Here is a 9745-nt window from a genome sequence, read left to right on the forward strand (position 1 = left end):
CTTAGTTAAATTAAATTTGAATCTTTAAACCTACAGCAACAGAGACGTTCCCTTTAAACGGTATCTGCAGGGTCTGAAGAGTCTGGAAGACATTTTCCTCAAAAAAAAAAAAAAAAAAAAGGTCCTAAATTTAACTCGCCGAAGTCTTAAATATTCTCTCTCTGCTGCTGTCGGCAGTAACGTCAGTTTTCAAACGCCTCTGGGCCGTCGGGAGACGTCCTCCTGCTCTAAACTCTCCGTGGGTTCGTCGTGACCGGGGACTGAGCTGCAGGAGGATGTTCAGTCCTGAGCTTCAGTCAAACACTTTCACTGCTGCTGCTGCTGGAGCCGGAACATCATCAGCTCATAATGTGCAAGTGTTAATTTTTGCCAAAACTTAAATTAAGTTTTAATTGATTAAACTTTCCATCCATTGTTATGACACTTATCTGGCTCCGAGTTGTGTTAATTTAATCTTATATCATTAGCACTTTCTGTTATGTACTGGTGGGAAGTCCTGAGAAAAAGGATGATATAATAATGAGTAACTGATCTCGTACCGGTTTCCCATCATGTTTCGGTCGGAATGACTGTGAAACGGGAATTAAATTGCATTGTGTGTGATAATTAAAAAGGTCTTAGCTTTGTGAACCCTGAAGAAAACGTTTCTTTTACATTAATGATGACTTGCAGTTTATGATTAATTATGTAGAAAAGTATACAATTGTACAAAAGTACAAATTGTAACTGGGAAAATGAGTCGCAGTTTGGGTTTAGAGCTCAAAAAATGGGTTTTGCTCATTATTAACCTCGAACGTTTGACTCTCACCGTGGACAGTGATGTATTGGGCTGCGACTGCCAGTTATTTTTTCGTTATTACTTGATCTGCCTCTTTTCTCCGTGAACCGTGGCTGAAAAGTGCCGATCGCAGTATCCTAGGGAACGCTGGGATGTCAGCAGATGTCTTGCCTAGTCTAACGTCACTCCGAGCCCCAAACTACTCAACTGCAGATAATCTAAGACCAAGAAAAGCAGCAAGTTCTGTCTCTGAGAACCCGTGACCATCAAGTTTTGTTAATGCCAAGGTCAAAGCGGTCGCAGGTGAATTTTCTGTTGATTCGTTGACCAAACATCGAGGCTCTAACGACGCACGTGCAGAGTTTGATGCATGGAGGCTGTTTTCACACTAGTGTGCTGAAGGAGGAGAGTTTAACACCTGGATGTACGAGATGTTTTTGTGACGTCACGGCTGGTTTGATGGTGGTTTGTTTGACGATGGCCTTAACAGGGAACTAGGAACATCTGTCCAGCTGCTAAACTTTTGAAACGAAACACACCATTTAATCATAGATCCCAGATTTTTCAGGGACAGCGAAGGAGTAGATCTAATTATAACAATATGCTGGTAGTTTATTGAACTTTTTGTTGTTGTTGAAAACACAAACCAAACTAAGCCAAACTATTACTCAAAGCAGAGTATTTTATAAACAGCACAGTGGAAAAGTTTCCGCTGAGAGTGAAGTGAGGGTGCTTTCAAAAATGATGTCATGAATAGATTAATAGATCAATTAACTTCACACAAAGTGTAATGTAGAGAAATCAGTATTCGCTGTGACCCCCTTTGCCTTTAGACCAGCACCGGTTCTCCTCGGTACACCTGCACACAGTTTATCAGGTTCTTGTCAGGTGGGTTGTTCCAGCATCTTGGAGAACCTGCCCCCGTTCTCCTGTGGATTCAGTCTGTCTCTCTGTCTTCTGTCTCTTCATGTGATCCCAGACTGACTCCCATGATGTTGAGATCAGGGTTGTATGGGGGCCAGACCATCTGCTGCAGGCCTCCTTGTTCTTCTGGTCTCCGTAGACAGTTCGTCATGTCTCTGTGTGTTCGGGCTCGTTTTCCTGCTGCAGGATGAATCTGGGACCGATCAGACACTTCCTGATGGCGTAAGAATCTAAATATCTTAAGTGCCTAAAACTGCTGTGCTGTGCTGTGTAGTAAGTCTTAAAACATGAATGGATTTATAAACCAGAATGGAGTTCTAAATGAACTCCGGATGCCTCGTGAGACGACGGGCTGGCGACCTGTCCGTTCTGCGCATGGTACTGTTCAAGATTGATGACCGGGTCTGGAAGCAAATCAGCAAGTTAATTTGATCCATTATTCTGTGATGATTGGCTCGTTTATGTGACAGTAACAAATAAAATACGGAATGTGTTTCCCTGTTACATGTAATATGAACCGTGACAGGAATAATCGCTAATTCGCTGCTTGTGATTTCACAACAATGTGATTACTCACTATAAAATTACAAAAAAAAGCGAGAAATTGGTAAAAAGCAAGACCAAAACTTAACTGACGTTGACAGACTGCCCCGGTCCAGACAGGGTGAGAGTACTAGAAGCTTTCTGATGGTTTGTGTGTTTGAAGCTTGACCAGCAGGTGTCACTGTCACTCCTCCAGTCAGTCGTTCCTTTGGGAAGGAGCTCAGCTGGAAACAGGAAGAACCTGAACAGTCTCAGCTGTAAAACTGATAAACAGTCAGAGTACAGAATGGAGCAGAAGCAAGTCTCAAGTACCGACAGCACGTAAATGTGCATCACAATGTTGTAATGGACAGAGGGAAACGCATCTCCCGTTCAATGAAGCAGCAGATACAATACAGAGAAAGTTGACCAGTAACGTTGTGGACGGAGCTTATATCAGGAAAACCAAATGCCAGGGATCAATAAAGTTTCTCTGATCCTGATCCTGACAGGGTCTGTTGCTGGTTCAGAAAAGTTCAAAAGAGTTCAACCCAGCGACAGACTGAACTTAAAGCTGCCGCACAGCGAGTTCAAACTGAGCTTCTGATAAATGAAAAAAATGTGTTCATAAACGTTGCACAGGAACAATGCACATCTGTAACCTCAGCACTTAGACTGTTCCCCACGCAAACCATAGGGGAAAACTTCGACGCAGATTCTGCATGTGTCTCCGGTTTGCCCAGAAAGAAGAAAAAAAATGGTAGCCTTGGGCAAAAAACAAAAAAAAAAAACCCATTTAAATCCAATATTTCCACACAACAAACTCAACATACTGTCCAGCGAGAGAGAACCAACATTGCAACACTGCTCCCAATTTTAGAAAAACCAACACAGCACGGAAGCAACAGAAACAGCAGCTTTGATCTACCTGCATGGTTTTGTGTGAATCTCTTTGCTTTTAAAATGTGGGTTTGATGTGAAAACCTTCAGTTAGAATCCAAGACGGAACCGAACCACTAGAGCCTCGATACGTGTTCGAACTACGATGCGACCGCGTAGTTTAAAACCCGACTGGGAGTCTACACCCATGCTAGCTGCTCAGCGAGGCTGTATGTAGGCACAGTGGTGCTTTGAACTAGGTGCTAACGTCAGCCTGCTAACGTCCTGTGATGTTTAGCAAACCAATGTCTACTACAGCTCTGGAAAAAAATTAAGAGACCGCTGCAAAATTATTATTATTATTCTCTGATCTGACTGTTTATAGGTATGTGCTTGAGTAAATGAACCTTTTTGTTTTATTCTATAAACTACAGGTAACATTTCTCCCAAATTCCAAATAAAAATATTGTCCTTTAGAGCATTTATTTGCAGAAAATGACAAATGGTCAAAATAACAAAAAAGATGCAGTGTTTTCAGGCCTCAAATAATGCAAAGAAAACAAGTTCATACTCATTTTTAAACAATACAATACTAATGTTTTGACTACAGAAGAGTTCAGACATCAATATTTGGTGGAATAACCCTGATTTTCAATCAGCGTTCATGCATCTTGGCATGCTCTCCAACAGTCAGTCAGTCATTCACATTGCTGTTGGGTGACTTTATGCCACTCCTGGCGCTTCGTTTGGTGGCTTGTGACCATCCATCTTCCTCCTGATCCCATTCTAGAGGTTTTCAAAGGGTTCAGGTCTGGAGATTGGGCTGACCATGACAGGGTCTCGATCAGGTGGTCCTTCATCCACACCTTGATTGACCTATCATGGAGCATTGTCCTGCGGGAAAAACCAATCCTCAGAGCTGGGGAACATTGTCAGAGCAGAAGGAAGCAAGTTTTCTTCCAGGATCACCTTGTACGTGGCTTGATTCATGCGTCCTTCGCGAAGACGCATCGGCCCAGCCTCACTGAAGCAGCCCCAGATCAGCAGCGATCCTCCATCAAATTTCACAGTGGGTGCGAGACACTGTGGCTTGTAGGCCTCTCCAGGTCTCCGTCTAACCATTAGACAAAGTGTTGGGCAAAGCTGAAAACTGGACTCATCAGAGAAGATGACCTCACTCTAGTCCTCTATGGTCCAATCCTTATGGTCTTTTGCAAACCTCAGCCTGGCTTTTCTTTGCTTCTCATTTTTTTCTAGCTTTACACGACTTGAGCCCTGCCCCTTAGGACCCTGTTTCGAACCGTTCTCACCGTGAACTTCACCCCAGCTGCCATTTGCCTTTTTTTTTTTTGTACGTCACTTGATGTCATCCTACGGTTACTGAGTGACATTGGAATGAGTTGACGGTCATCCCGGTCAGTGGAGAGTCATTTTCACCCTCTGCCGGTCTGTAGCTCTGTTTTTTCCAATGTCTGCTGCTTGACCTTGTTCTCATGAACTGCTCTCTTAGAAATTTTAGGAATGGAAGCAATCTGACGCTCACTGTATGTATGTAGTAAAGCCAGAATTGAACCCTTCTTTTCCTCACTCAAAACTTTTCTTTTGGCCTGGTCAAGAGTTATTTTTTTTTGATTCCAGTTTTTGCCATCCAGCCGGTCCTATTGCAAGAGGCTAGTGATCACCACAGCAGTGGTTTTTATACTTTTCCTCGTTAAATAAGATTTGGTTCAGGTGATCACCTAATCAGTTCCTCATTAAGTAGAATGAGGTGTGCTTGTGTTTGAATTCAACAGACACTGGAATTGAATGGCTGTCATACATGTAGAGATGCTGATTTCAGAAACATTTGTGTGTGTCCACCGTCTTAGTTGTCTGCATGCTAACATTTGCTGTTTAGCACATAACACAAAGTACAACTGAGGCTGATGGGAACGTCATGAGTTTTGCAGGCATTCGGTCATAAACCAAAGTATTGGACAAATTAAAATGTTGACCTGATGATGGCGCTAGAGCAAAAGTCAGGGGATCATCAGGGTCAGTACGATCCATCCTCTGGGGACCATGAATGTTTGAACATGAACAAGTCCATCCAGTAGCTGTTGAGATATTTCAGTCTGGGCCGAAGTGGTGGACCGACCAACTGCCTGACTGACGTTGCTGTCCCTCGAATGAATTTCTTAAGTCTTCTTAAGAAACTTATACAACAGCTGAGTGATTCATTACTGACCTCTGTTATACCATTGTGTGGTCAGCGGAGAACTTCGTACACTGGATTACATTGTTCAGTTTGAACTCCACGTAGCTCAAATATTAGGAAAATCCAGCCATCAGACAAATGTAGTGGAGTAAGAAGTAGAAAGTCTCCCGGAGGGAAAATGCTCAGGTGAAAGAACACCACTTACAATGTATTCTAGTCCTGTAATTAACTTAATGACCTTAGATTCTTTCCACTTCTGAGTACTTTTAAAACAGGACATTTTTTTGTATGTCTCCCTCCCACCCACCCTCTCTCTGTTTTGTGGGCAGTCGTAGGTCAGCGTTGACGCAGCACTGTTCCATAAACCACTGGAACCACTTACTGTTTGTGCGTTCTATTGTTTCATGATGTGAAATGGAGCAGCAAGTTGGACAAAGACTCGCTGAGGTATTGTGGGAACAAACCTGGTAGTCCTGTGTGTGTGTGTGTGTGTGGATGAGGATGTTAGATTAAAATCATTTTCCTTGTTGGACTGTTGGAGATTTTGCCGTGCGTGTCTGTGACGCCGTACGCTGATTAACAGATTTAAAGTTTGACATGGCTGATCACACTGATTTACGCACAAAAGAAATCTTATACGATTACGTCGGGGATATTTTCGTTTTTTAACAATTACGTTTTCTGCACCCTAATGACAAAAGCAGAAATTAATAAACATAAAATCTTCTATTTTCAAATCTGATGCATGTATTTCTCTGGATACAAGGAGTAAAATATGACAAACTCGTAACTAACTCTTCATAGCTAAAATAGCAGTGAATATTAGACCAGAGAGGGGCTGAAGCATCAATGAACCCTGGACCAGAGCAGGGCTAAAACACTGGCAAATATTGGACCAAACCATAAATATTGGAAAACGGGATCTAAAATGCCTGTAAATATTAGGCCAAAAAGCCGTAAAAACACCAGCGAATATTGGAAAATTGGAGACTAAAACGCCAGAGAACATAAGACTAAGATAAACCAGTGGATGATGGACAAAATACGGACTAAACAGCAGCAAACAGTAGCCCAAACCAGGGCTAAAACAATAGATAATACTGGACTGAACCAGAGCTAAACCAGAGTCAGCACAGAATTTGGTGTTGAACTAAACTAGGTGAATATTGAGCCAACCCCGAGCTGAAACACCAGCGGGAATTAGACCAAACCAGGGCTAAAACCCTGGGGAATATCGGGCCAACCAGGGCTAAAACACTGGGGAATATCGGACCAACCAGGGCTAAAACACTGGGGAATATCGGACCAACCAGGGCTAAAACACTGGGGAATATCGGACCAACCAGGGCTAAAACACTGGGGAATATCGGACCAACCAGGGCTAAAACACTGGGGAATATCGGACCAACCAGGGCTAAAACACTGGGGAATATTGGACCAACCAGGGCTAAAACACGTGCCGGACCAAATCTGAGCTAAAGCCAATATTGAACTGACACTCCAGTATCCCAGTAAACACAAAGTGGACTGCAATCTGATGACCAGGCTTCTCTGCTGCTTCCTTTTTGTCTATTTCTTGGTAACGTGTCAGCCTTGATCCATCCAGACTTCAGGCTGTTTGTGTTTGTCTGCTTTCTGCCCTCTAGTGTTGAAAACCCACTCGATTCAGCTTTAACCGCTTTCAACGGGGTCAGTCAGGATGAAAACATTCTGCGTGACTGTTTCCTGTGTCAGCACTCGGGAACATGAATAGAGTCACTCAGCCTCCAGAAACAGACTACACCTTATACCAACACCAGGTGTGTTTTCAGTCAGGCAGTCAGCTGAAGTCAGCGTGGAGGGGAGGGGAGCGGAGGAGGATAAGGAGGCGTAATAGCAGTAAATCCATGAAAACATTTTCTCTTCTCTCTCATGGAAACTGCAGCTGAGAAAACACTGCTGGAAATTAGTAGCCAGAAACCACTGGAAGCAGGCCTACACACACACACACACACACACACACACACACACACACACACACACTTTTGTCTTATATTACTTGTGAGGACAGTCATTGACATAATGCATTCCCTAGCCCTTCTACCCTAATCTAAACCTGATTCTAACCTGAACCCTAAAACCAGGTCTGATCCCTCAGGCGGCCCTTTGAAGCTGTGAGGACCAGACAAAATGTCCTCACAACGATGGTTTCAAACCTAAATTTGTCCACGCAGCCATAGAAAGACGTGTTTTCTTCCACGCTGCTGCTCAGTTTTGTTAAACTTTACTCCCATCAGTGAGAGACACTGAAGGTCTGAAGGTTCAGCTCTTCTGGTTTGATTCTCCATATTCCATCTCAGCCTCTGTTTACATTCATCAGCCATTTAAACCAGTTTATGAACATTTTTACGGGTTGTGGCTGTGAATTTCAAAGCAGGCTGATGTTAACAAAGCTGAACTAAAGTGTAGAGATTAGCACGCAGCTCTGTCATTTTCAAGTCTTCCTAAGTTTGCACCAGCTCCTCATACGTTCAGACTTTGCCAAGTTCTTAGTATTTACTGAACGCAGATTTATTTAAGCACTAAATTAAAACAGGTTGCACCGCACAGTTATGTAGAGATTAGTTTTTAACGTTAGCTTGAGGGTATATGACCTGTTTAGAAGGAATACGGAATATGATCAACACCACTGACCTGACACCCGACAAAATGATGTTTAATGATGTAAATTGGGATAATTTTAAATTATATTTCTCTAAAAATGACACATCAACCTCAAACTATAAAACGTTACGCTTTACTCTCAGCTAGTTGAGCATAGTCAGATGTTTCCCCAGTCACTGAGGCGCTGCATGAATTCCACTAACTGTGAAACGTATTTCTCCATATGCATGTGTGTATCTATGTAATTAAACAAAGTCAAAACCTACATTTGCAGAGTATTGGAAGGTTTGGCCCCTGACACTGTCACTTCTGTAAATTATGCTACGACTTGTGGTGCTGCAGTTACCCCTTGTTTACATCGTTGTTGCTTTCGATTGAAGAATTTACAGAACTGTTCGCTAGGAACAATCCTAAACTGGTACAGCCCAGTTTAGTAGGTCATGTAGTTGGGAAAGTTGTTACTAAAGGGGCCTGTGCGCTCTGTCGGAACCGCTTGCCGGATGGTCGGATAGCTTCGGAATCCCCCTCAGGATTTACAGATAGCTGGTGCAACCCTGTCCAGAAAGCTGATGGATGGATGAAGAATGGACACTGAACTTTCTTAGCAGTACCGGGACAAAAATGTAAAGTTTGCCCAGAGATTGGAACCACTTGTACACAAACTCACAAAATAACGTCACTTTGACCATGTTGTCTAAAATCATTTTTAATGGTTCAAACTGCTGTGAAATCCAGAGTTCAAAATATCAGTGTTAGTATAGTTTACTGATAAAAAGTAGTGTAGTATTGAGTGTTAGTGTGTTTACATGAACAGAGATACGGTGCGATAATGAGAGTACTCTTCGTTTATCAGAGGCTGTGTTCAGACAGCAGGAACTCCAGTCTGCGAGCCCTTTAAAGTCGCAGTGAAATGAAAAAGGCCTTTTTGACCTGTCACAGTAGGTAAAGCTGAATTTCAGGTAGCTGCTTCAGTTTCAGGGTCCTTGTACTGTGTATGCTGGCTCACCATCACAGTAAGGATTACAACCCAGCCATCGTTAATGTTATTACTAACACCTGTACTTTTCCTACTGTGACAAGTCAAGTCTGCTGTGAAAAAGGCCTTTCAGTTGACATGAATTTTTATCTTGACAGCAGAGCCGGATGGACAGTTCTCAGAGATCGTTTCGTGAGGGTGAAGACCAGCTGGCTGCAATGCGATGACTCTGGTTCGTTTTTTCTATGGGATGCAAGTGAATCATGTCCCGTAACAAAATCCCTGCTCAGAGGAGCAGATTCATGAAGCACAGAAGAAAAAAAAAAAAAGGGAGGTTTAAAAAAACGCAAATGAGGAAAACATCTCAGCCCATTGATGAAGAAAAACAAGTTGAGTCCAAACACACTTGCCTATTAATCATGTAATTTCAGTACAATCGTTTCCTGGATGATCCGGACTACATCTTCTGGCTGCATTATGTGCTTGGCAAGAGATTCACACATCAAGACGTGGCCAGTGTGTTGCACTCAATTTGCTTTTTGCAAAAGGAAAGTTGATTTTTGAGCAGATGACGAAACGGGTTTCGGGGGCAAATCTTGTCAGTTGTTGGAGAAAGTGTCGGGTTGCATACACAGCTCAGCCAGAACATTATGATCCCTCGAGATAAAGCAAACAACGTTGAATATCTCGTAACAATGGTGCACGTCAAGGTCTGGGATATATTGGACGCTAAGTGAACAGCTGGTTCTCATAGTCAGCGTGTTGGAAGTGGGCAGGTGTAACAACCTGAGGGACTCTGACAGGGGCCAGATTGTCATGTACAAGT

The sequence above is a fragment of the Xiphias gladius genome, chromosome 16 (assembly GCF_016859285.1).
Source record: "Xiphias gladius isolate SHS-SW01 ecotype Sanya breed wild chromosome 16, ASM1685928v1, whole genome shotgun sequence".
Classification (NCBI taxonomy): Eukaryota; Metazoa; Chordata; class Actinopteri; order Istiophoriformes; family Xiphiidae; genus Xiphias; species Xiphias gladius.